Source organism: Saccopteryx bilineata, chromosome 7, assembly GCF_036850765.1.
Source record: "Saccopteryx bilineata isolate mSacBil1 chromosome 7, mSacBil1_pri_phased_curated, whole genome shotgun sequence".
In the NCBI taxonomy this organism is placed as follows: Eukaryota; Metazoa; Chordata; class Mammalia; order Chiroptera; family Emballonuridae; genus Saccopteryx; species Saccopteryx bilineata.
The window spans coordinates 3,539,913-3,564,882 of record NC_089496.1 but is presented as its reverse complement, the minus strand read 5'-3'; the positions used below and the strand labels follow the sequence as shown (position 1 = coordinate 3,564,882).

The 24,970-nt window shown below is 36.5% G+C and overlaps 1 protein-coding gene across 2 annotated transcripts in view; it reads right to left on the bottom strand.

Moving 5' to 3' along the window:
* The window catches only part of SEMA3D (semaphorin 3D), a 238,833-nt gene that overhangs the window by 200,994 nt on the left and 12,869 nt on the right, over positions 1–24,970 (bottom strand). The window contains exon 2 of one of the 2 annotated variants that reach the window (XM_066239284.1): positions 13,895–14,246. The exons of the other annotated variant lie outside the window; for it this stretch is intronic. The gene's annotated coding sequence lies outside the window, so the exon portion shown is untranslated. The remainder of the gene's footprint in view (positions 1–13,894; positions 14,247–24,970) is intronic. 2 annotated transcript variants of the gene reach the window in all.

Below are 24,970 nucleotides of genomic sequence, written 5' to 3'. Positions count from 1 at the left end.
TGGAATGGAGAGACAACATGGCAGAGGGATGCTAGGAGGGTGAGGTGAAACCTGAGGAAGAAGAACGTCAGAAAAGGGTAGAAGTTCTGTCACATTTTCAGGAACTGAAAAACAAATTTAAGCACAAAAAGAAACTTGGCACCTGACCAGATGGTGGCGCAGTGGATACAGCATCGGATTGGGATGCCGAGGACCCAGGTTTGAGACCCCGAGGTCACCAGTTTGAGTGCGGGCTCATCTGGTTTGAGGGAAAGCTCACCAGCTTGGACTCAAGGTCGCTGACTCGAGCAAGGGATTACTCAGTCTGCTGAAGGCACATATGAGCAACCAATCAATGAACAACTAAGGTGTCGCAACGAAAAACTGATGATTGATGCTTCTCATCTCCTGTCTGTCTGTCCCTGTCTATCCCTCTCTCTGACTCTCTCTCTGTCTCTGTAAAAAAAAAAAAAAAAAAAAAAAAGAAAGAAAGAAAGAAACTTGGCAACTTCCTCCCAAATGCACCGAGGAGCAATTTTCAAAACAGAAGTTTCCAGTAGCCGAGAGAAAATACACTTAAGCAGAGGCAAACATCATCTTGGAACTGACTGAAAGGAAAATAACGTTCAATATGTTCAGACTCCTTGGAAAGAAGTAAAGGAACTGAGTCAGCGGCTCCCAGGGCAGAAGACTTCCCAGGCAGTGAGCTAATGCGCTTTCGGAAGGTCGGACATGAGAGACCTCAAGGCGAGAACCAGGAGAGCAATGAGCAGTCCATTTTAAAAATTTACATTTTGACGGAAAGAGCAAATTCCTAAAAGGATGTAAAACATATAGAAAATAAAAGGAAAGGAAAAAGAAAGACAGCCTTTGAAAAAAATCCCTCTTAAGAAAGTGAAGCGAGTGTCTGTGGAGATAATTTAGTAAGAACATTCTTGCAAAGTGAAGAACCCTTTGTGAGAGAGTGAACAATAAAATAATGCTAAATTTTCCCAGAATTCAAGAGGGTATTTATAATATTTGAAACATAAGAAATGGAATTATAAACATAACAAAGGCTATTGTATAGTACATCTAATAGGAAAATAAATAAGAAAAGAAAGTTTCAAGTGTCCAACAGAAAGTATACAAGAGGAATAAGAAAGATGAAAATGTTCTAAGACTTCATTTTTTTAAGTAATGAAAAAATAAGAGATATTACTTAACATGTATCAGATTCAAGGCAATTTATTATGAAAAAAATAAAAATTCATGGAAAATAGGCAGAGAAGCCCCTTCTTCCTGAAAGACTCAATTCAGAAATCCAGCTCAGTCCCTCAGAGAGGCGCCCTCTTCTCATTCCCAGAAGCGCTTCAACTAGCCAAGTGTTTCAATCCTGATTCAAGTAAATAATCAAGTATTTCATGTCTTAATGTTCTTTCAAACACAGTAAAGAAAAGTAATTCCTGCCTATCTTCCAAATATGAATTAAGTAAAGAAGTTACAGATGCATGTTTTAACAAAGACGCCTTAAACTTACATGATGTTACAAATATTTATTTTTAAATGGAACCATCGATAGTAATAATAAACCTTTTCTGAGTGCTTGCCATGTGCTAAACCCAACATGTCATTTCAAGCTCCTGCTGGTACATACTATTTTTAATCCAAATTAGCTTTAGATGAAATTTATGCTCAGAAAAACTAGCATTTTCGGTCATAGAGCCAGTCAGTAGCAGAACATGGATTTGAATGAAAGTCTGTAAGATAAAAACGTCTGCAATTTTAACAATGTTTCTTATATTGAAACCTTTCTTGAATAATATCTTAAACTGAGCCAGTATATTATATAATGTCAGTCACCCTCAATTTAAACTGGTTATTTAAACTATATAGTATTTTTTAAATCATTTTTAATTTTGGGAAAAACCATGTAACATAAAATGTACCATCTTAGCCCTTTTTAAGTGTACACCTCAGTATTGGGATGCATATTTACATTGTTGTGCAACATCTCCAGAACAGAGCTGAAACCCTATGCCCTTTGAACAGTTTCTCATTTTCCCCTCTCTCCAGCCCCTGAAACTACCATTCTACTACCTGTTTCTATGAATTTGATTATATATTTCTATAAGTGGGATAATACAGTATTTGTCCTTCTGTGACTGGGTTATTTCACTTGGCATAATGTCCTCAAGGTTTACCCATATTGTGGCATGTGACAGGATTTCTTTCTTTTTTAAGGATGAATAATTTTCCATTGTACAGACACACCATATTTCACCCATTTATCCTTTGATAGACACTGGGGTTGTTCACATTTCTTGGTTACTATGAATAATTCTATGGTGAACATTGGTCTATGAATATCTCTTCAAGATCCTGTTTTCAAGTCTTTTAAATATATAGTAGTCCCCCCTTATCCATAGGGTATACATTTCAGGATGGCACAAGACTTCATCATGTGTTCCAATAAGGCACTCAATTTAATCTAAGAAATTTTTATATCTGGAATTTTCCATTTAATATTTTTGGACCACAGTTGACCTTGGGTAACTGAAACCAAGTAAAGCGAAACCATGGATAAGGTAGAATGACTTTATATACCAAAAGTAGGCTTGCTGGATCATGTGGTACTTATATTTTCAACTGTTTAATGAAAATTCCATACTGTTTTCCTAAGCCTCTGGATCGTTTTACAGTCCCACCAACAGTGTGCAAAAGTTTTCATTTCTCCACATCCTCATCGATCCTTGTTATTTGTGATTTTTGCACAGTAGCCACATTAATAGATTTTAAGTGCTATCTCACTGTAGTTTTATTTGTATCTCTTCAATAATAGTGATGTTAACCATCTTTTCGTATGCTTTATAACCATTTATATATCTTTGAATAAATGTGTATCCAACTCCTTTGTTTATTTTTCTTCTTATTTTTTTAAACATTTTATTTATTCACTTCAGAGAGAAGAGAGAGCCACAGAGAGAGAGAACGGGGGCAGAACAAGGAGCATTAACTCCCATATGTGCCTGGACCAGGCAAGCCCAGGGTTTCAAACCAGCGACCTCAGTGTTCCAGGCTGATGCTTTATCCACTGAGCCACCATAGGTCAGGGCTTTGCTTATTTTTCAATCAGGTTTCTTTTTTATTGATGTTATGGAGATGTAGGAGTTTTTTGTATATTATAAATAGTAATCCTTTTCAGATGTACTATTTGCAATTATTTTCTCCCATTCTAAAGGTTGCCTTATTATTTTGCTGTTTCCTTTGATGCACAAAGTTTTAAAGTTTGATAAAGTCCCCAAAATTCATATAGTTTTATCCAACCTTATACCTATCTATCTATATCTCTGTCATCTTTTATGTATTTACCCATATATATACCCAAACTCTTGTGAATATGAGCAACCAAATTTTATAAAAACCAAGGAGACAGAATTTGGGGCTCCTTAGTATTGTAAAAATAATTTTAAGAAAGAAAAGAAAGGAAATCCCCTTAGTCATTCTCAGTTCTCATAGTCTGAGCATCTCACCAAGCTGTTTTTGATTTGCATGTTTAAAGATGCATGAATTTTTTCATAAAACACAGCCTTTACATAGAAGCCAATGACTTCATCTGTGCTGAAGGGAAGAATCAGAGACTTAATCCAATGCAGAAGGAAAACCTTCAATGTTATATACATGCTAGACACTGAATGTCAGCCCCTAATGTAGCACATGAATGCTATAATAGATTTTACATATTACTTTAGTGACTTTTCAGGGTAATATTGACAATATGCCATTTAACTTTAAATACTGATCTTAGAATTGAGAACCTGTATGAGATTGCACTCCTCTGTATTTTGTTTGTAGCTGGTCAATCAAATATGGTCCTTTACTCAAGATGGTAACAAAGTACTTAAAATATGCATACAAAGAGCTAGAACTGAGGCAGAATGTAAGTGCTATAATAGAGACATAATATGTAAATTCTATAGTTTAAAACTTATTTCTTGATTTAAGTGGAAGGTGAATGACATGGCATCAATGAAAATTTCATAATATGGATGTCATGTAATCTGGAATTAAAGACTAGTGGTTATTTTAAGAGACTCTAGAGTGTCGCATGGGAAAAGAGGTGATGCCATAGTCTCATGTGTCTAAGATAAATGTGAGCTAAACTCAAAGTTAGTTTACAGTGAATTCATAACAACTTAAGGTAAATCAAATCAACATAGGGTATTTCAGCTAGATTCTGACATTACTTAGAGCAGAGAAGATAAAAACACTGGCATTCAAGAACAGCTAGCTGATAATGAGGGAAACACATCAGAAGAAGAAAATCATACCTTACACAAAATGGTTTCAATACTGATGATTTTTCAACAACTTGAAGCATATGTATATCAATTTTTAAAAACTCACATTTAGCTTCATTTCAGGTCAACTCTTTTAAACAAAAGAACACCAACCAAATTGATCCCTCTCGTATAAAACAGGAACAAGTATATGATGTAAAAAATCTCAATTTATGAAGAGAAGATAAAGTAAAAAAAAAATACATAGGGATATATATGTGTACACATACAAACACACACAGGGCCCTCATGTTACAGCACAATTCTGTTCCTACAACACTGTCATACTCAATTTGGTGTAAGTGAAAACACTTCCTAGCCTAAGTCACTTCCATATCCTAACACAGCTGTAAAATCATGACCTAGAACAGAAAAACACAAACATGCCATGTTAATGTGTATTCTTCTGCCCCATGCAACCAAACTACTCACCCACATAGTCCGTAAGTACAACGCTAACAGCATAAACTGAAACTCTCATGTCTCAATTTTTTTTCAGATTTATGAAAGTGAGCATCATAAACTCAAAATGCCGTATGTTGATACCGTCATAACTTGAGGATCCCCTTTGTGTATACACACACATACACACACATATGCAAACTGGTTAACAAATTTTAAAAGAGCATAGAGGCTCTATCATTTAAAATTATATAAGTATATACGTGAGTATATTACATGCTTCAGTAGTTTTTTTAATCAATTGAGGAAGGTGCCAAAAAGATGGTTAACATGAGCAGTTTTAATAACCATGACTATCTAATTTGGTTAGAATGCAGTTGATTTCACTTTTACTATTTCACACACATACAGAAATATATACATACTTATACACAATTATACAATATATACAAAATTATATATTTTTCTGTAAGACCATGATCTCACCAAATACAGTGTTCTTAACTAAGATAAAGGTTTTTCTTTAATTTATTATTAAATGTAATGCAGTGACATTGATAAATCAGGGTATATATGTTGAGAGAAAACTTCTCCACATTATTTTGACATTTGAATATACTGCATACCCCTCACCCAAAGTAAAATTTTCTTCCATCACCTTCTCTCTGGTTTTCTTTGGGCCCCTCCCCTCCCCCACCCCCTCTCTCTCCTTCCTCACCCATCTCCCCCCCCCATAACCATCACATTCTTGTCCATGTCTCTGAGTCTCATTTTTATGTCCCATCTATATATGGATTCATATAGTTCTTAGTTTTTTCTGATTTACTTATTTCACTTTGTATAATGTTATCAAGGTCCATCCATGTTATTGTAAATGATCCGATGTCATCATTTCTTATGGCTGAGTAGTATTCCATAGTATATATGTGCCAAAGTTTTTAATCCACTCGTCCTCTGATGGACACTTGGGTTGTTTCCAGATCTTTGCTATTGTGTATAATGCTGCCACAAACATGGGGGTGCATTTCTCTTTTTGGAGCAGTTCTATGGTGTTCTTGGGGTATATTCCTAAAAGTGGGATAGCTGGGTCAAAAGGCAGTTCGATTTTCAATTTTTTGAGGAATCTACATACTGTTTTCCACAGAGGCTGCACCAGTCTGCATTCCCACCAGCAGTGCAGAAGGGTTCCCTTTTCTCCACATCCTCGCCAGCACTTATTCTGTGTTGTTTTGTTGATGAGCGCCATTCTGACGGGTATGACATGATAACTCATTGTGGTTTTAATTTGCATTTCTCTAATGATTAGTGATGTGGAGCATTTTTTCATATGCCTATTGGTCATCTGTATGTCCTCTTTGGAGAAGTGTCTATTCATTACTTTTGCCCATTTTTTGATTGGATTGTTTGTCTTCCTGGTGTTGAGATTTACAAGTTCTTTATAAATTTTGATTATTAACCTCTTATCAGATGTATTGTCAAATATGTTCTCCCATTTTGTAGTTTGTCTTTTTATTCTGTTATTTAGCTGTGCAAAAGCTTTTTAGTTTAATAAAGTCCCATTTGTTTATCCTGTCTTTTATTTCACTTCCCCGTGGAGATAAATTGGCAAATATATTGCTGCGAGAGAGGTCGGAGAGTTTATTGCCTATGTTTTCTTCTAAGATGTTTATGGTTTCATGACTTACATTTAAGTCTTTTATTCCTTTTGAGTTTATTTTGGTGAATGGTGTAAGTTGGTGGTCTAGTTTCATTTTTTTGCAGGTAGCTGTCCAATTTTCCCAGCGCCATTTATTAAAGAGGCTGTCTTTACTCCATTGTATGCTCTTACTTTCTTTGTCAAATATCAGTTGTCCATATAGAGCTGTGGGTTTATTCCTGGGTTCTCTGTTATGTTCCATTGGTCTATATGCCTGTTCTTATGCCAGTACCAGGCTGTTTTGAGTACAATGGCCTTGTAGTATAACTTGATATCAGGAAATGTGATACCTTCCACTTCATTCTTCTTTTTTAAGATTGCTGAGGCTATTTGTGTTCTTTTTTGGTTCCATATAAATTTTTGAAATATGTGATCTATATCTTTGAAGTATGCCATTGGTAGTTTCATTGGTATTGCATTGAATTTATAGATTGCTTTGGGTAATATAGAAATTTTAATGATGTTTATTCTTCCTAACCATGAGCAAGGTATATGCTTCCACTTGTTTGTATCTTCCTTGATTTCTTTTATCAATGTTTTATAATTTTCCAAATACAAGTCTTTAGTCTCCTTGGTTAAATTTACTCCTAGGTACTTTATTTTTTTGGTTGTAATAGTGAAGGAGACAATAGTGATTGTTTCCTTAATATCTCTTTCTGACTGTTCATTGTTGGCATATAAAAATGCCTCTGATTTCTAAGTATTAACTTTATATCCTGCTACTTTGCTGAATTCATTTATCAGGTCCAGTAGTTTTTCGACTGAGACTTTAGGGTTTTCTATATACAATATCATATCATCTGCAAATAATGATAGTTTTACTTCTTCTTTTCCAACGTAAATGTCTTTTATTTCTTCTTCTTGTCTGATGGTCATGGCTAGGACTTCCAAGAATATATTGAATAAGAGTGGTGAAAGGGGGCACTCCTGCCTTGTTCCTGATCTTAAGGGGATTGCTTTTCATTTTTGTCCATTTGAGTATGATGTTGGCTGTGGGTTTTTCAGATGACTTTTATCATGTTGAGGTATGTTCCCTGTATTCCCACTTTGCTGAGAGTTTTGATCATGAACGGGTGCTGGATTTTATCAAATGCTTTTTCTGCATCTATTGAAATTATCATGTGGTTTTTCTCCTTGCTTTTGTTTATGTGATAAATCACATTGATTGATTTGTGAATATTGTACCAGCCTTGACTCCCCAGAATAAATCCCACTAGATCATAGTGTATGATTTTTCCATATATTGTTGTATCTGGTTTGCTAATATTTTGTTAAGGATTTTAGCATCTATATTCATCAGGATATTGGTTTATAATTTTATTTCTTTGTGTTGTCTTTGCCTGGTTTTGGAATCAGAATAATGCTTGCCTCATAAAAGGAGCTTGGAAGTCTTCCTTCCTCTTGAATTTTTTGAAATAGCTTGAGGAGGATAGGATTTATTTCTTCTTTGAATATTTGGTAGAATTCACTTGTGAAGCCATATGGCCCAGGACTTTTCTTTGTTGGGAGTTTTTTGATAACTGTTTCAATCTCATTTGGTGTAATCAGTCTGTTTAGGTTTTCTGATTCTTCCAGATTGATTTTTGGAAGATTGTGTGTTTCAAGGAATTTGTCCATTTCATCTAAGTTGTCTAGCTTTTTGGCATACAGTTCTTCATAGTATTTTCTTATAATATTTTGTATTTCTGTTGTGTCAGTTGTTATTTCTCCACTCTCATTTCTAATTTTATTTATTTGAGTCCTCTCTTTTTTTCTTGGTGAGTCTGGTTAAAGGTTCATCGATCTTGTTTACCTTTTCAAAGAACCAGCTCTTAGTTTGATGGATCTTCTGTATTGTTTCTTTAGCCTCTATGTCATTTATTTCTGCTCTGATCTTTATTATTTCCTTCCTTCTACTACATTTGGGCTTTACTTGCTGTTCTTTTTCTAGTTCTTTTAGATGTAGGGTTAAGTTGTTTATTTGAGCTTTTTCTAGGTTCTTAAAGTGTGCCTGTAGTGCTATGAACTTCCCTCTCAGTACTGCTTTCACTGTGTCCCATAAATTTTGAGTTGTTGTATGCTCATTGTCATTCGTTTCTAGGAATTTTTTTATTTCTTCTTTGATCTCATTCTTAATCCATTCATTATTTAGCAACCTGCTATTTATTTTCCATATGTTTGAGAGTTTTTAAGCTTTTCTGTTGTGGTTCATTTCTAGTTTCATGTCATTATGATCAGAGAAAGTGCTTGATATGATTTCAATCTTCTTAAATTTGTTGAGACCACTTTTGTGCCCTAACATGTGGTCTGTCCTAGAGAATGTACCATGAGCACTTGAAAAGAATGTATATTCTGCTGCTTTAGTGTGAAAGGTTCTGAAGATATCCATTAAATCGAGTTAATCTAGTGTGTCCTTTAAGTCTGCTGTTTCTTTGTTAATTTTCTTTCTTGAGGATCTATCTAGTGATGTTAGTGGGGTATTAAAATCCCCTACTATTATAGTATTCTGTTCAGCTCGCCCTTTAAATCCATCAAAGTCTGCTTTATATATTTAGGTGCTCCCATATTAGGTGCCTAGATATTTATAACGGTTATATCTTCCTGTTGGATTGCTCCCTTTATCATTATGTAGTGACTTTCTTTATCTCTTATTAGATTCTTTGTTTTAAAGTCCATTTTATCTGATATAAGTATTGCTACCCCAGTTTTTTTTCCATTTCCATTTGCTTGAAATATTTTTTCATCCTTTTACCTTCATTCTATGTGCATCTTTTGTTTTAAGGTGTGTCTCTTGTAGACAGCATATGTATGGGTCCTGTTTTCTTATCCACGCAGCTACCTTATGTCTTTTGATTGGATCATTTAATCCATTTACATTTAAGGTTATTATTGATATGTAATTGTTTATTGCCATTTCATTCTTTAAAACTGTATTCCTCTTTTGCTATATTCTTTTTCTCCTTTGATCAGTTTACAACAGGCCCCTTAGCATTTCTTGCAGCCTTGGTTTGGTTGTAGTGAATTCCTTGACTTTTTTTGTCTGGAAAGCTTTTTATTTCTCCTTCAATTTTAAATGATAGTGTTGCTGGATAAAGTAGTCTTGGTTGTAGGCTCTTATCCTGCATTACGTTGAATATTTCTTGCCATTCCCTTCTGGCCTCAAGTGTTTCTGTTGAGAAGTCAGAAGTCATCCTTATGGGGGCTCCTTTGTAGGTGATAGTCTTTTTTTCTCTAGCAGCTTTAAATATTTTCTCTTTATCACTTAGCTTTGGTATTTTAATTATGATGTGTCTTGGTGTAGATTTCTTTGGGTTTCTCTTTAATAGAGTTCTCTGTGCTTCTTGAACTTGTGAGATGTTTTCCTGCCTTAATTGAGGGAAGTTTTCAGCTATGATATGCTTGAACAAAGTCTCTATCCCTTGTTCTTTCTCTTCTTCAGGAACCCCTATGATGCGAATGTTATTTCTCTTCATGTTGTCACAGAGCTCTCTTAGAATTTCCTCTGACTTTTTGAGTCTCTTTTCTTTTTTCTGCTCTGCTTCCGTGCCTTTATTTGTCTTGTCCTCTAACTCTCTGATTTGATTCTCAGCTTCATCCATCCTGCTTTTAATTCCTTCCATTGTATTCTTCATTTCTGATATTGTATTTGTCATTTATGACTGATTCGTTTTTATTATTTCAAAGTCCTTTTTTATATTTGCTATCTCTTTATTAAGGTGTTCATAATGACCATCTATTGTTCTAATATATTTTAGCATCCTAATAATCATTATTTTAAACTCTGCATCTGGTAATTTGGTTATATCTGACTCATTCAGGTCCTTTTCTGGGGTTTTCTCTTGATTCCCTGTTGATTCAGTGTTGCATTACTTTTCTTTCTCATTTTGTCTGTGTAAAAGAAAGTTTTGGCCTCTGGAGTCCACTGGGTGTGGCCTCTGTGTTCCCTAGGTGTGGTCTGTCTGCAGGCCCGCCACCCTTCTGCTGTTGTTGCCTAGGACATTTGGGGTATGGGCATTGCCGGTGCCTGCCCACTGGGGCTGTTGCTGTGGTTTCTGCCTCTCCTTCACGGGAGTGACTGTGATCACATTCTTGGGTGTACAAGCCCCACCCCCACGGGTGGCATTATGCTCGCCCCTGAGGACAGGGTTGAGCACCTTTGCTCAGCTGTGGGTCTTGCCTGATTCCAGGCTTTTGGCCCACCCCTGCAGGAGGAGCCTGCTCATGGGACGGCTGAAAGCCTTGGCTCCACAGGCCGGGCCAGGCTGCATGTCCACACTCAGTAGCAGGACTCCACCTCTTCTGGGCTTTTGGCTCCAGCCCTGTGGGAGGAGCCAGCTCCCATGTCATGCCACAAGCCTGGTTCCGCACGCGGGGTAGGGCTGTGCTCCTGCCCCCTTGCTGAAGGGCAGGTCTCCACCCCTTCCGGGGCTCCTGCCCTTCCCCCATAGGCTGGATTACAGACGGCTCGCAGCTGTGCTTGACCACTTTTGCATGCCCCTTCCTCCCCAGCTGGGTGAGACTGAGTTCACACCTGGGCCTCAGTGGTGGCCAGCCGGCTTCCGCCCTTGCTGACCCAACCATGCTTCCGCGTCCTGCCACCGCCAGCTCTCCGGCGATCCCTCAGAGGTGTGGGTGGGGGCGCTGCAGCTCAGACCCTAAGACTCACTATTGTAGTCCCAAAAGCTCCCTCTTTGTAAGCAACTCTGCTCTGAGTGCAGCAGGAGAGCTTTTTTGGCTGGTGTCCTGCTTCCCTTTGCTGGTATTGCTGTTTCCAGGGGAAATATTCACTTCAGATTTGGGGAGTGACTTGTCCCAGAGGTTAGGGTGGCTGTCTCTCAAAATGTTTCTTCCTGTGCCTCCTCTACCTGCTACTCCGGTCCTCTTCTCTCTCCCTGTCCCCTGGAGCCCCGGGTGAGTGGTTGTGAGAGAGGTTTTCTGCTCAGTCCTTTTAAGAAGAATCCTGGGTCTTAGAAATCAGTCTCTTTCTCACAAACACTATCCTGTCTTGTTTCCAGCTATATACTGTCCATACGCCTCTTCTAGGCTCTGGTGCTGCAGGCTGGAGCTTTGTTTCTGGGACTCAGAATCCTCCTCTTCCTGCTAAACTCACTTCCCGAGACGCGAGTCTCTCCTGGCTACCATTTGCTCCAGGGAGCTGGGCAGCCCTCTTTGTGTTCTCGCTTTTCCTACCAGTCTCAGTGTGCCTTCTTTAGCGTTCCTTGGTTGAAGAGTCCTCTTAGTTTAGTCCAAAGTTGTTTTTTCCAGATGATGGTTCTTAAAATTAGTTTGTAATCCACTTTGGTTCTGGGAGGTGGAAGTTGGTACGTCTGCCTACTCCATTGCCATCTTGTTTCTTCTCCATATTGCTTCTTGATTGGCGTCCTCACTTGCAATTTCTTCACCATAGGGTTGCTTTGAAGTACCGCTGGAATTTTTGTCTTCAGAAAATCTGAATACAAAACTCTCACTTTTATGTCATTGCTGCACCTCTCCCAGCCAAAGTATTTCAAGATAAAGGTTTTTCAATGCAACATCCTAAATTGATTAGGGTTTACAATTAAATGAGAACAGAAATAGGAGTTAGGAGTCTATTAAATAATTCAGGTGAAAGGTCATGAAGGTTTGAATCATGGTGCTGGCAGTGAGAATGGAAAAGAAGGAACTTTTAAGAAAATTTGCTGAACAAGCTGGAAATAGAGTACACAGGAAAGTGATGAAAATAGCACCTAACATTTGTGCAGGGGTAACTAAGGTACAGACACTATTCTAAATTGTGAATCCATAGTGGCTTATGTGATTCCCACAGTAACCTAGTAAATATTCTTATATATTACCCCATTTTATAGATGTGGAAACTAAAATATAAAGATAAAATAAATTTCCAAAGCTACTAGCCAACAAGTGACAGAGTGAGTGAGGATGGGCACCCAGAATGACTAGGCCTAAAACACAGTCTTTACATTGCATTAGAAATGACTACTGTATAGAATTCAGACTACTGTTTGTATGGTGATAACAGAAACAAATAAAGTAGGTTAGAAAGTTCAGTGAAGAAAATACAACTTTTTAAAACTCTGTTTTATTTTACACATTTTGTGTTTCAAATCCAGGAAGATACAAAGGCAGAAAAGGAAACAGACCTTAGAGGTTTTGTGCTAGGGGGTATAACAGACTATGGCCAAAGCAACTCATCATACCATGGTCTGAATGACAGCTTATAGGTGTGGTGAATATGATTATTTATTGCCAAATTTGTCAAAAGACGGTTGAACAATGTTCTGAAACTATCAGCAGTGCATTGGCCCTAGAGAAATATTCACCAGCAAGGAGGCTAGTGAACTAACAGGTATTGCTTTAGACACAGGTGTATAGAAGCCCACATGAGAACAAGAGAGCTGGAGCCAGATTAGGCATCATTGTGTAAGAAACTACATCAACTATATCAAAGCATCAGCATGTGAAATGTTGTGATAAGCTAAAAATTTGTGTTTGAAATGCCTGACTTAGAGATCTAAGCTGGATACATAGACAGGTGAAACCAAGAGTCTCCAGAAATATAGAGGACCTAGGGGGGAGATGTTCTGATGGAGACAAAAATCATTTCAGTAAGAATAAAGAAAAGAATGAAAAAGCTAGAATGATAGGAGGATAAGTTATTACAAACACCTTTATATAATTTTCTATGAAGCTGATACTCTTGTAGAATATCCATTTGACTATATTTTAGTGGGAATATGATTATTTTCCCCTTGAAATTCCCTAGATTTGTTTTTATGATACCCCAGAAATAACCTCAGTAAGGATTATAAGCAATCAAGCTCTTACCTATATAGAGATACAATCAAGAGACCAATACACATAAGAAGGGAGAATGTATTTTTATATCAATTCACCACTTTAAAAATACATATCAAACTTGGAGAATTATTATTATTCCAGGAAGAATGGAATTTCCCTCTACAGGAAAATATCCACAACTGAAAGATGTAATGCAATAGATAAATACATGATTAAGATAAAAATAAGACTGCACATCTGCTTCCTGGTAGAATTATGATAAATACTTTGGAAACATTTCTTTTGGTTTCTATTATTAAAAGTGACTGCATCAAGAAGGCATGATATTGTGTAAAAAGAGGTTATCTCTCTTTTTTGTTCACACCCAGATGATAAATGGAAAGTGGCAACATTTTAGATAAATTGACACCTCCTACAAACAAAGAACAATAAACAAACCAAAAGCCACATTGTATTCTGCTAACATGAATGTTTTTCATGTGGATATTTATTTTGGATTGAAATCCACACTATAGTTGAATGGTTTGACAACGTTTTGAACCAGCATTTTTTGTTTGTATTTTATTTAAAAACATGGAAAAGGACCCATCTCTGCCCACATAACCTGCTGTTGGGCAAATGTGTTTGTAAAATCTGTATTATTTTAGTTTGTCACTTTTATTGTTAAAAATGGCACTGGGCAATGCCAGGTATGTGATCTGTGGAATTGCAAATTACCTACCTGCTTGGGAAGGGCCATTGTCTTGCTAATGTTTTCTGGAGGAGAAAGAAGCCATGTTGAGCAGAGCTTGTGCAGAGAGAGCAGAGAGAAGGCAGAGTGCTGAAGGAGAAGCTGAGGAACCAGAGGTGATGGGCTTTGGGACTGGTGAGGCCTTTGATTCTAGAGGAAACTGAAGAAGATTCTCCTGGTTGTGGAACCGTAGAATGTGTCAGTAGCCTTGTGAATTCTGAGTGAAAGGGAAGTGTTTCCCTGTGTGTTTGCTTGTTGGCTGGTATGAGACTTGAATAAAGGAATGGCCCACCATTTTTTGGCTCCATTGTTTCTTTACCATCTGCTGGAATCCAATGAGAACCTGTATGAGAATGGTGATGATGGTAGTAAGTACTGGTCATACACCTACCTATCCATTGCTTAACATTTTGAGGGAGGAAAGGTGCAGTTAGACACCAATTCCAAGAGAGCTTCATCCTTTCTACAAACTACACAGAATAAACTACACAAGGAATGATTAACAGCAAATACTATTCAACAATTATTATCAATATTTTAATATGATTTATTACCATTTTTTTAATTTTAAAGTTGCTGAGTTACTACCAAAAGCATCTCTTTAAAAATGAATTATAGAATGTGCATGAGGGCAAGTTGCCTTCAATCTGTCTCTGGTTTGGGTTTACTGAATGATAAAGTTATCCTAAAACTGACAGATAACAATGTAAGTCAGAAGATAAACTCAAATAAGGAAGAAAAAGCAAATCAAAGATTCCACAGTTTCTAGACTATCTGGAAGACTCTTCCTGAATATCCTAAACCAGTCAGAGCATTACAGAGGACACTTCACAGGCATATCATTCTAGTCAGGAATCATTCATTCATTTAATACTTATTATTGAGCATCTACCATGTACTTAGCACCATAGACATAACATGGTGATTAAGATAGACATATTCCAGCCATTTCAGAGCTTATGTTATAACTGAGGGCACAGACCAGGAAACAGGCAATTTCAGGGGTGAATGTTACAACTGGGAGCGGAGAGTTTGATTCTGAATGTGCATTTCTGTTATTTACTGTTAATATAAAAACTACTATATTTCCCATGTATAAGATGTTCCCATATATAAGCTGCACATTAATTTGGGGGCCAGAAATTTGAAAAAAAATGTATTACATAAAGTCACTGAACTCAAGATTTATTCATCATAAAATTCATACAACTCTTCACCACTGTCAAAACTCCCATCCATTAGCTTGTCCTCAGCTGTCTGATGAATCACTGTCTTCAACAATGAGAGAAAAAATAAGCGTGGAAAAATGGGAAATGCAAGTAAAAAAATCTACAACCATTGTATAAGATGCACCCAGTTTTTAGACCCCAAATTTTTAAAAAGGGGGTGCATTTTATACATGGAGAAATACAGTACTTTACTCAAGACTGTAGGGTTTCTCTTTTTGTCCCAATATTGACTCTTTCTTAATAAGTTTTTATTAATTTATTCAATGTTTCCAATATTTTATAATCACCTAATGTCTTTTAACTAATATGTTAATCTTACTATATATATATATAAACACATATATAAAACTATAATATAAAGTATATATAATGATATATAGTAGACATAAAGTATATATAATGACCCAGTAGACATAATAAAGGATTAAAATGTTGCATGAAAGACATATACGTACAAATATACTTAGATTTCAAAGGAGGAAAAGTAATTTTACCTTTATTCTTCTAGGTTCTTGGCTGAGAACACCTTTAATAATAATTTAAAAATAAGATTAATAGGAGAAAAAAACCCCAGAAGTTTACAATATGCATACCTCCTGTATACATAGGAGAGACTCAGGAAAACTGAGTAAATCACCAAATAGCCCAAGCCATCATTTAATTACCTTTAGCTAAAGACAAAGGAAGATGTGGAGTCCAGTGAGACTCAGTTATGGGAATCTATCAGGAAAAGCACAGTAAACAAAGGTATGATTGTTATGCAAATTTAAAGCAATTGCCTTCTCCACTGGTAAGAGTTTCTAGAGATTTGGTCATCCCCCTCTTCTGGGTACAGAGAGGAAGACACCCTTACCAATAGAAATTTTCCTTGTAAATATAATTTTTTTTTTTTTTTACACAAAAAGGTAACATCTATGAGGTTTTCAGAGCTTCCCCTGTCTGCGTTGTTTCTTAAAAATAACAAAGTCAAGATAATCCCTATGCCAAAGGGGTATATTTTGGGAGCACATACTGTTCTCCTTCAGATATATGCAAATGTGAGAGTATGTATATGCAGACACATAGGTAAAATATTATACAGTATTAATAAAGGTATACATTTATAAATGTACTCTTTTTCTATAATAAAAGTAGCTAAAAGACCATATCAGTGGCAGCTCTACAGCTTTGGTGATCATAATCAGAATAGAGTCTTTGGTTATCAGATAAAAAATTAATTTGTTCTCTCAGAAATAGTCATCATTATGTCACTAGTAGTTGTCACCTTACCTGGGTGTGTCAAAAATTCCAATAGAATACATTAGATTTATTCTCTAAATCATCTGTTGACTTCAGGGCAAACTAAAATTAATTACAGAGTATAATAAAAATAGAAGAATCTCTGAGCAGAAAGGAACTGAAGCTTGGGAGACATAGACTCATGCAGCAACCTAAACTGTGATCCATAGAGACAAAGCGGACGCCAGCATTTAAAGAAATAGCAAAAGCTACCCTCCCCAGATTATCCATTAGGTCAGTTTTATGTAAATTAGGCATCCAAACTGTGCAGTTCTGATTGGATGGGGAAGGTCTCAATCCGTAGAGAAAGGGAAACAGGGCTTCCCTGTAGTATTTGACCCAGACAGCAGAAACAAGCAGGTCACAGTGTAGGAAGCTCAGAGTTCAGTCTGAGTTTCTTCCTGGTATATAAACTATGTAAGAAGCCCCTTTCAGCAAATGGCCACTAGGCCCTTATTATTTATATAAATTGGGCCCTTGGTTAACCATGGCAAATTCATATCAGCAGATAAATTCTTTCTCGGGGATCACATCAAATGAATCTTTCTTGATGAGGTCCACATCAATAAGAAATAGGATGTTTGTCCTTCTAGGAGTGAAGAGACTTTAGTTATAATCTCAGCTTTGTGATTATTCAGTTGTGTGCCTCAGAACACATTACAAGACACACTATAGGGCAAGTAGTGTCTTATAGACACGGATCATGAATTACTTAAATGTGGGGCCATTGCCGTCCAAACAGTCAGCACCCATCTTAGAATATAGATGTCTTTCATGTTTAAGGAAGGAAGTAAATGAGAGAGGGAGGAGAGAAATAACAGGGAGGGATTAAGAAGGAGAGGAGAGAGAATTCACATTACTTCATCATCAATCACCTCTGTAAAATAAAAACAAATTGAACTAAACATTCTTTTAGGTTTCCTTTTATTCTGAAATATCGTAAGTCCACAAGACAAACTAGACAAAAGTTATTTTACTATTTATTATTCCTTAATTACAAGTATTTTCAAATAGACATCCTGAGACCAAAAAGTCATGAGACTTACACCCTGATTATTTTCAAGTCAGGAATTAAACAAAACAAACAAAAACTCTTGCTAGTTTTGTTAAAAGTTTTAACAAAATATACCATGTTGGGGAAATTCCAAAATTCTGTATTGGAGATGCAGAAATTTAATATAATTAGACTGTAAAATTGAACTTTAAGAATACTATGTTCTGAATACTAGCAGGTTGTCTGCTACTGTCAAAGATATTTTTTGTTCTTACCATTCTTTTGAATGAAGATAACCTAGAGTCAAAATGAACCGATAGTAAGGAGGAAAAATAGAGTAATTGAGACATTTTCAAACCTTGTTAACGGTATAGAATGCTGCTATAAAAGAGCTTATCCTGGCAAGGTAATATTTTCATTAAATAATTACTGCTATCTCAAGACTTTTGATGTTTTTAATTGAGAGAGAAAACATAATTCCAAGACTTCCTGATTCTAACTAAAATTTAAAAAAAAATAGCTTAAGTATCTAGTTCATTAACAAAGTATTTTGTTAATGTTGCATATGACTCAAGATTTTATCTTATATTTTTGACTCTCACACCTCTATTTTGATTTATTTACACTTGCAATTACAAATCAACAATGATTGGCTGTTATCATAAGTGTCAAGAAAAATACATTCGAGATATAGACAAATGTCTCTACCTTAAGGAGGTGATAGTTTGTTAGGGAAATATATACATATAAACTGTATTCATATAAAATATTTTTAAATTAAAATATTTGTTTATAAAATGTGTGTGTGACAGTGAAAATAGTTACTGATTTTATTTATGTTTTGTGAATTGTTATCTTTATAAAGGTGAGGATTGAATTAGCATGTACAAAATAGACAGGATACTAAAAGATTTTAAGAAAAGGTAAGAAACTCTATTCAGGATAAACAGCAGGAGCAACATAAATGTTAAACATATATGACAACAAAATAAGGACTTACTATTTTATTTCACAAACTAAGTAGTTAAGATGTCACTGGCTTCCCATGATGCCTGCCTGGAAGTTGCCGGCTGTGCGCACTCCACATCCTCTGTCTCTAAAAATTACATTAATAATCCAAAATATTTAACCTCCTTTAACAGGAAAAAAATTCATGAGGTATTCTATATCCTGCTGGAATCAACTCTGACCTCAGACCTTATATGTGGAAAGATATTACTTGTTTCCTTGTGAATTCTGCAAACAATGTGCATTCCTTTCAAAATGTATAAAATCAATGAGAAAGTTTGAAGGTAAACACACCTAGGTTTAAGAGAGAAAGATAAAAACAGTTCTAAGTCATGTTAAGTGCAAAGTTCCCTCAATAAAAATAATACTTTGAAAATATAATAAGGAAAGTCATGAAATACAGACATACCTAAATAGTAGAAGTTTGATATAATAACCTTGTATTGCTCTGGCACCCTCACATTCAATTCTCATCACCATCCTGTAAGTCTAGCCCTTATTACATCTATGAAGAATCTCTTCATCGGGCTCCTTGAAAACTATTACTAGGTTCATCTTCCTAAAATTTAAGTTATTTTATGTTCAAAAACTTTTAAGCATTCTCAATTGCCTATGGAATGTAATCCAAAGTCTGTCTCCTGGCATTTCAAGGTTTTCACCACCGGCAGAACATACTTAATGTATATTGGTGAAAAGATATAAAACTATTGGTGTTGAAATATTAAATAACAATGATATCAGGCACTGGGGGAGATTCATTATTTACATGTTCTCATTTCATACTCACATGTGTTTTGTATGCAAAATTGTCATTTATGTATGGATATACCAAAGCTGATAGAGTTAAATAACTTACCAAATTTTCCCAAACAACAAATTTCGACTTCAAAGTTCACTCACTTTCCACCACATTAGTAACATGTGTGTGTACAAAATCACAACCACAAGACGGGATCCTAACTATGAAAGAGCTCGGAAAGCCTGCCCAAGAGGTGCTACTTGGGCATGTGGATTCTTTTGAGCTGAAGTAACAGATCCTGTGAGCTCAAGACAAATTCTTATCTCTCCTTTAAAAAATTTGTATCTAAGGCCTTGCCCATAATAAGAGTTATTATCAGAAATAGCATTTCACAAGCTATCAATACAGCTGGGCAAAAGTCTAATTATTAAACATCCAATCTTCTTCTCATACTGTGAATTGCCCTCCTCCCCTACAAAGCCCCAGGCTCTCACCTCAGTTCTTGCTCAGGATGCCATATATACCAGTGGTGGGATTTAGCCAGTTCTCAGTGGTTCGGCAGAACCAAAACCTAATTTTTTGTTCAGTTCGGCAAACCAGTTGTTAAAACGGCACTTGTAATCAGGGTTCTCTCTAAGGTGGGTGGCTGGCCTTTTTAAAAAAATATCTAGTTTGTGAGATAAAATAGTGAGTCCTTATTTTGTTGTCATATATGTTTAACATTTATGTTGCTCTTACTGTTTGTCCTGAATAGAGTTTCTTACCTTGTTTTTACATATGTAAATCACAAATTTACATTCTCTCTTTTTTAATGTTCATCTTTGCAACAGCATATTCTAGCACCCATAGTAATGAACATTCTATTCATAAGTGAAAAAAACTGCAAGTGAGGATGCCAATCAAGAGACAATATATGGGGCTTGACATATGGTGGCACAGTGGATTAAGCGTTGACCTGGAAATGCTGAGGTCACTGGTTCGAAACCCTGGGTTTGCCTGGTCAAGGCATATATGGGAGTTGATGCTTCCTGCTTCTCCACTATTCTCTCTCTCTTTCTCTTTCCTTCTCTCTCTCCTCTCTAAAATGAATTAAAAAATATTAAAAAAGAAACAATATAAATAACAGTTTTATTGTTTTGGTCAGGTATTATTTAACATTTTTTCATTAATAATTTAAAACTTGTAACAATCTGGTTTTGTGTACCTCTTTTATTCTTATTTAAGTATTAAATGCATGAAATAATAAACTACTTTTTGGTATATCAGTTTTTTATACCTAAAACGGTCATTAGAGCAGAGAACTGGTTGTTAAATTATGTGTCTCACCACTGCTATAGACCTAATTTTAACTTTCTGTCTCTGAACCTCTCAGGTATGTGGGGCTCCCATGTGCATATCTATAATTAATTTGCTTATTTTCTCCAGTTACTCTGACTCATATTGATTTCAATATTAGAACCAGCTAAAAGAACCTAGACGGGTAGAAGAAAATTCCTTTCACTCCCACAATAAGAACTTCAATTGCTTCCTCACGTTTGATGAACTGTGTGGACTACTGAAGAAAATACTGGCGGAGTGACCACGATCCGGGGAGAGGTCAGGGTGAAGAATTCACGTGTCTTTCCCATTTAAATAAGAACTGAAACAAGGAAAATGAATAGATCCGTGAGGCAGTCTGCGGAAGGAAAAGCAGCAAACTGTGGGCAAGGTGAACTGGTGGAAGAAAAAGAAAGAGGAAGGTGTGACAGCTGTATACAAGAAGCAGTCAGGTGCAACCCCGAAATCACAGGGGCACAAAATAAGAACTTGCATGGCTTCCCCAATATATTTCCACCTTCCCTACCTGCCTTCAATCCTGGGTTATGGACCTAGAACTGATACTTTGACCCAGATCACCCTCTTTTTAGTGTTCCTGTAAGCACCTAGAAAACCCACTACTAGCCTGGCTGGTCCCCAGGATGAACCTGAAAATAATCACTTGAAAAACTGCAGCAAAGTAGTTAGAAAAGTAATAGAAATGTCTCCTTTATTTAATATCCGATCAAGAGAGAAGTCAGCAGATTGATATTTACTGAGTATTACTGCTGAATTTATTTGCAACCATAAGAATATATTTACTATCCCTAGGATGAACATTGTAGAGTAATAAGCTTTATGATTATTGAGAAAATATTTCAAGTGAATCTTGCTTATTTCATCTCTAACACATTTCACTTTCCATAAAATAGAAATGAGGTTTAATAAAGTGTTATTAATATAAAATAGGTATAAGATATGTAATGTAAGATAGATAATTTATAAATTATGATTAATACATGGTATATTAATAAATATTCATATGCAAAAGTAACAATTATGGGAACAGACTAATTTGCAACAATACCAAGAAAAGCATTAGAAAAGTATTTTCCCATTAAATAACTAAAACATTATTCAGTTTCACTTCTAGTTGCTCAGAAGCTAAAGCGACCTTTAAGTTCAATTATTACTGATTAACATACATACTGCTTCTATTAGTTATAGTCTAGACCAGGGGTCTCAAACTCAACTCAGCATGTGGGCCGCAGAGCAAGATCACAGCCGTTCGGCGGGCCCCACTAGGTCTACAAAAGGCAACTGTTACGCAACACTTTTCTCACTGCAGTTGAAAACAAAAAAAAATCAGAGCAAGCACAATCGTACATGCAGTTTACTCAGTGTCACAAAACGACCAGAAACTGTAGTTCACATCACAACTGCTGTTAACTAAGCTAATATCTAGCTAGGATGCTAGAGAAATGAAAAATACAAGTAGGCCCCTAGGCTTACTTAATTTTATCCAAAATATATTGAACTTCGTGGATTAGTCTGCGGGCCGCACAAAATTGTTCAGCGGGCCGCATGCGGCCCACGGGCTGTGAGTTTGAGACCCCTGGTCTAGACTGTCAAGCAGGTGAGGCAGCAGAGGACAAAGATGCTCTTTGGTATTAGACTGCTCACACCTAGAAGCAGGCCTTACTCATTGATCTCTGGGCTTTCCCAAATTTCCTGGTTGGGAGATAAGGGCTTGGCTTCCTTTAGCCAATCTGATTCCACAAGTTCTGTATCGCAGGTTTCTGCAAGGTGCCCTGAAACCCCATTTTTAGGAAGAGTATGGAATCTTGACTAAGGTAAAGAGCTCCAGTAAGAAAAGTTCCCCACTCGTAAGTCATCTAGAAAAAGTCTAGACCGGGGACATGAGACTGAAGACAGGAGAATGTTTCTGGGTATATGTCCAGATCTGCAAGTGGTGGATAGTGAATTAAGTCACTTGTTTCCATATATTTTCTATAAAGGGGACTAAAATAAAATATTCTGAAACTGAAGCATTAAATGAGAGGTGCCAAAAGCAGTATCTGGTTATTCCAGGAGAGTTATAGAGACAAGACAGTGACCCAACCATGGAAGCAAGCTGTGAGACAAGATCAAAATGACAGCAGGCCCTGTTGGAGGGATAAAAAAATCTATGCATTGAGTACAAGAAAGTGTGGGGCAGAGAAGGTGGCTGTGCCAATCTGCGCTGCTTATTTGGAGATGGGGCACTCAGCAAGGAGGTACGAAGCCAGTGGTAATGTACAGTAGATATGGCACCCAAGAATTAGATGATTTGATGTTTAGTCTCTATAACCAGTTGTTTCTTCTGTGATAACTAGTGTTGAAGGATTCCTTTGCCCTAGATTCTTCCTCATATCCTTACACCATGGTCTTCTGCAGTATTCCCCCAATTTTTGTCTTTAAAAACACACCTGTGTGCAAAAAAAAGAAGCTGGTAACAGTCAATTCTAAAATGTCATTCTCTTATCCAGTAATATAACAAAGAAAGGTCACCCAAGGGCTGTTCTTTGAAAGAGGTGACTAGAACTCGGCGTATAAAAAACAAAAAGGCCATAGAGTAGTGCACATATAGCATGAGAATGTAATCTATGTGCAATATGTATAATGTGCGTAAGGACAGAGAAAAGATGATAGACAATGTATCTGTGTATCAAATAAGCATTTGAGTCTCCTATATTAACCCGTGTATTCCTCAAAATAACGCTATGAGGTTAGGACTTTCATGAACCCCCAGTTCTGATTAGAAACAGATGTAAAAAAGTCAAGTAATTGTCTGAATCACACAGCTCAGAGGTGACAGAGCTAGGATCTGAACCTGGGTTGTCTGTCTGCTTTCATAGTCTTAATCAGGGGTACCCAAACTTTTTACACAGGGGGCCAGTTCACTGTCCCTCAGACCATTGGAGGGCTGGACTATAAAAAAAAACTATGAACAAATCCCTATGCACACTGCACATAGCTTATTTTAAAGTAAAAAAAAAAAAGGGAATACAATATTTAAAATAAAGAACAAATAAATTTAAATCAACAAACTGACCAGTATTTCAATGGGAACTATGCTCCTCTCACTGACCACCAATGAAAGAGGTGCCCCTTGCAGAAGTGCGGCGGGGGCCAGATAAATGGCCTCAGGGGGCTGCATGCGGCCCAGGGGCCATAGTTTGGTGACCCCTGGTCTTAAGTATTGTACCATGTTCCCTCCCACACTTTAAGGCCCCATTTTAAAGTTCCACTAATCAAGACTCTTGAGACTTTCAGTTGCCAGACCTCCATAGAGAGGATTGGGCAATGAGGACTAATCCCCAGGTGTGGTAATGGTGTGGCAAAATAAATGGGACCCGAGAGAGAAGTCAGGGCTGGAGATAATGCTCTGGGCATTGTCTCCGCATAAATATAAGCAGAGCTAGGGAAGAAGATGGCATAATCATGGAGTCATGGAGGAGGCTATAGAGAGAAAACACCAAGACCACAAATAGAAGCTTGTGTTTATTAGGTTTAATAACAAAGTGATTGACTTGGCCCACAACAATAATGAATTCATTTATAATTGTCTACCTCAGGATAGCAACAATGTTTTTTTATATGTATTTCATTAGTGACTTTTACAGTGCCCAGAACGTAGCAGGCACTCTATAAATACTTCTTGAATTGAATTAAATAAAAGATAAAAAGGGAATTAAACATACAAAAGTATCAAAAGTAATATGAGTATGTGTGAAATAACCGTTATGGTAAAGGAATATATGTGTGAAATAAACCATGTTAATTATATATCCAAAGTAGCCAAAGAGGAAGAAACAAAGGCAATGGAATCTGAATGTTTTCATTCCAATTAAAGCACTAGAGATTGCATACTCATGTACAAGACTTGGTCATATGCTACAGCTACAAGAATATCAAGAAAGATGTGGAAGTAACAACCATTTCCTTCTTATTCTTCAGAACCTTAGTCTTGTGATACTAGAAGTAAGAGAGACAGTAACGGTTATTAGAAACTATAAAATATATTAAGGACAAGTAGATAGAATTTAAGTGAAAAATATGTTTCGAAGCAAGATTTAGTTAACGGATGTGAGATTGGCATGCAGAGTGGGCAGCATTTGGGGGCCAGGAAAGGTGGTGGCAATGAAAGACAAAATTATTCCAAATGAAAGGAGAAACCTGCACAGCCAGTGCCCTGTGAGGAAAGAATAGAGATTGTTGGCTCATGTGGCTGACACTGATTTGTCCTTTATATTGATTTGAGGAATTTATAAGACTTTTGTTTTGCTCATCCTAATACCTTATCTAGTTAAAGAAAAACACTTTTCAATACTGCTTTTATATAGTAAGTAAAGCAAAAATGAGAAATTCTAAATCTTTATTTCTGATTATCAGAAACAACCAAGTGTTACAAATATTCAAAAAGGACGGCATGGCCATGGCGGCTGTGTGGCAAACATCAGGAAAGAGCAGACCTGCTGTAA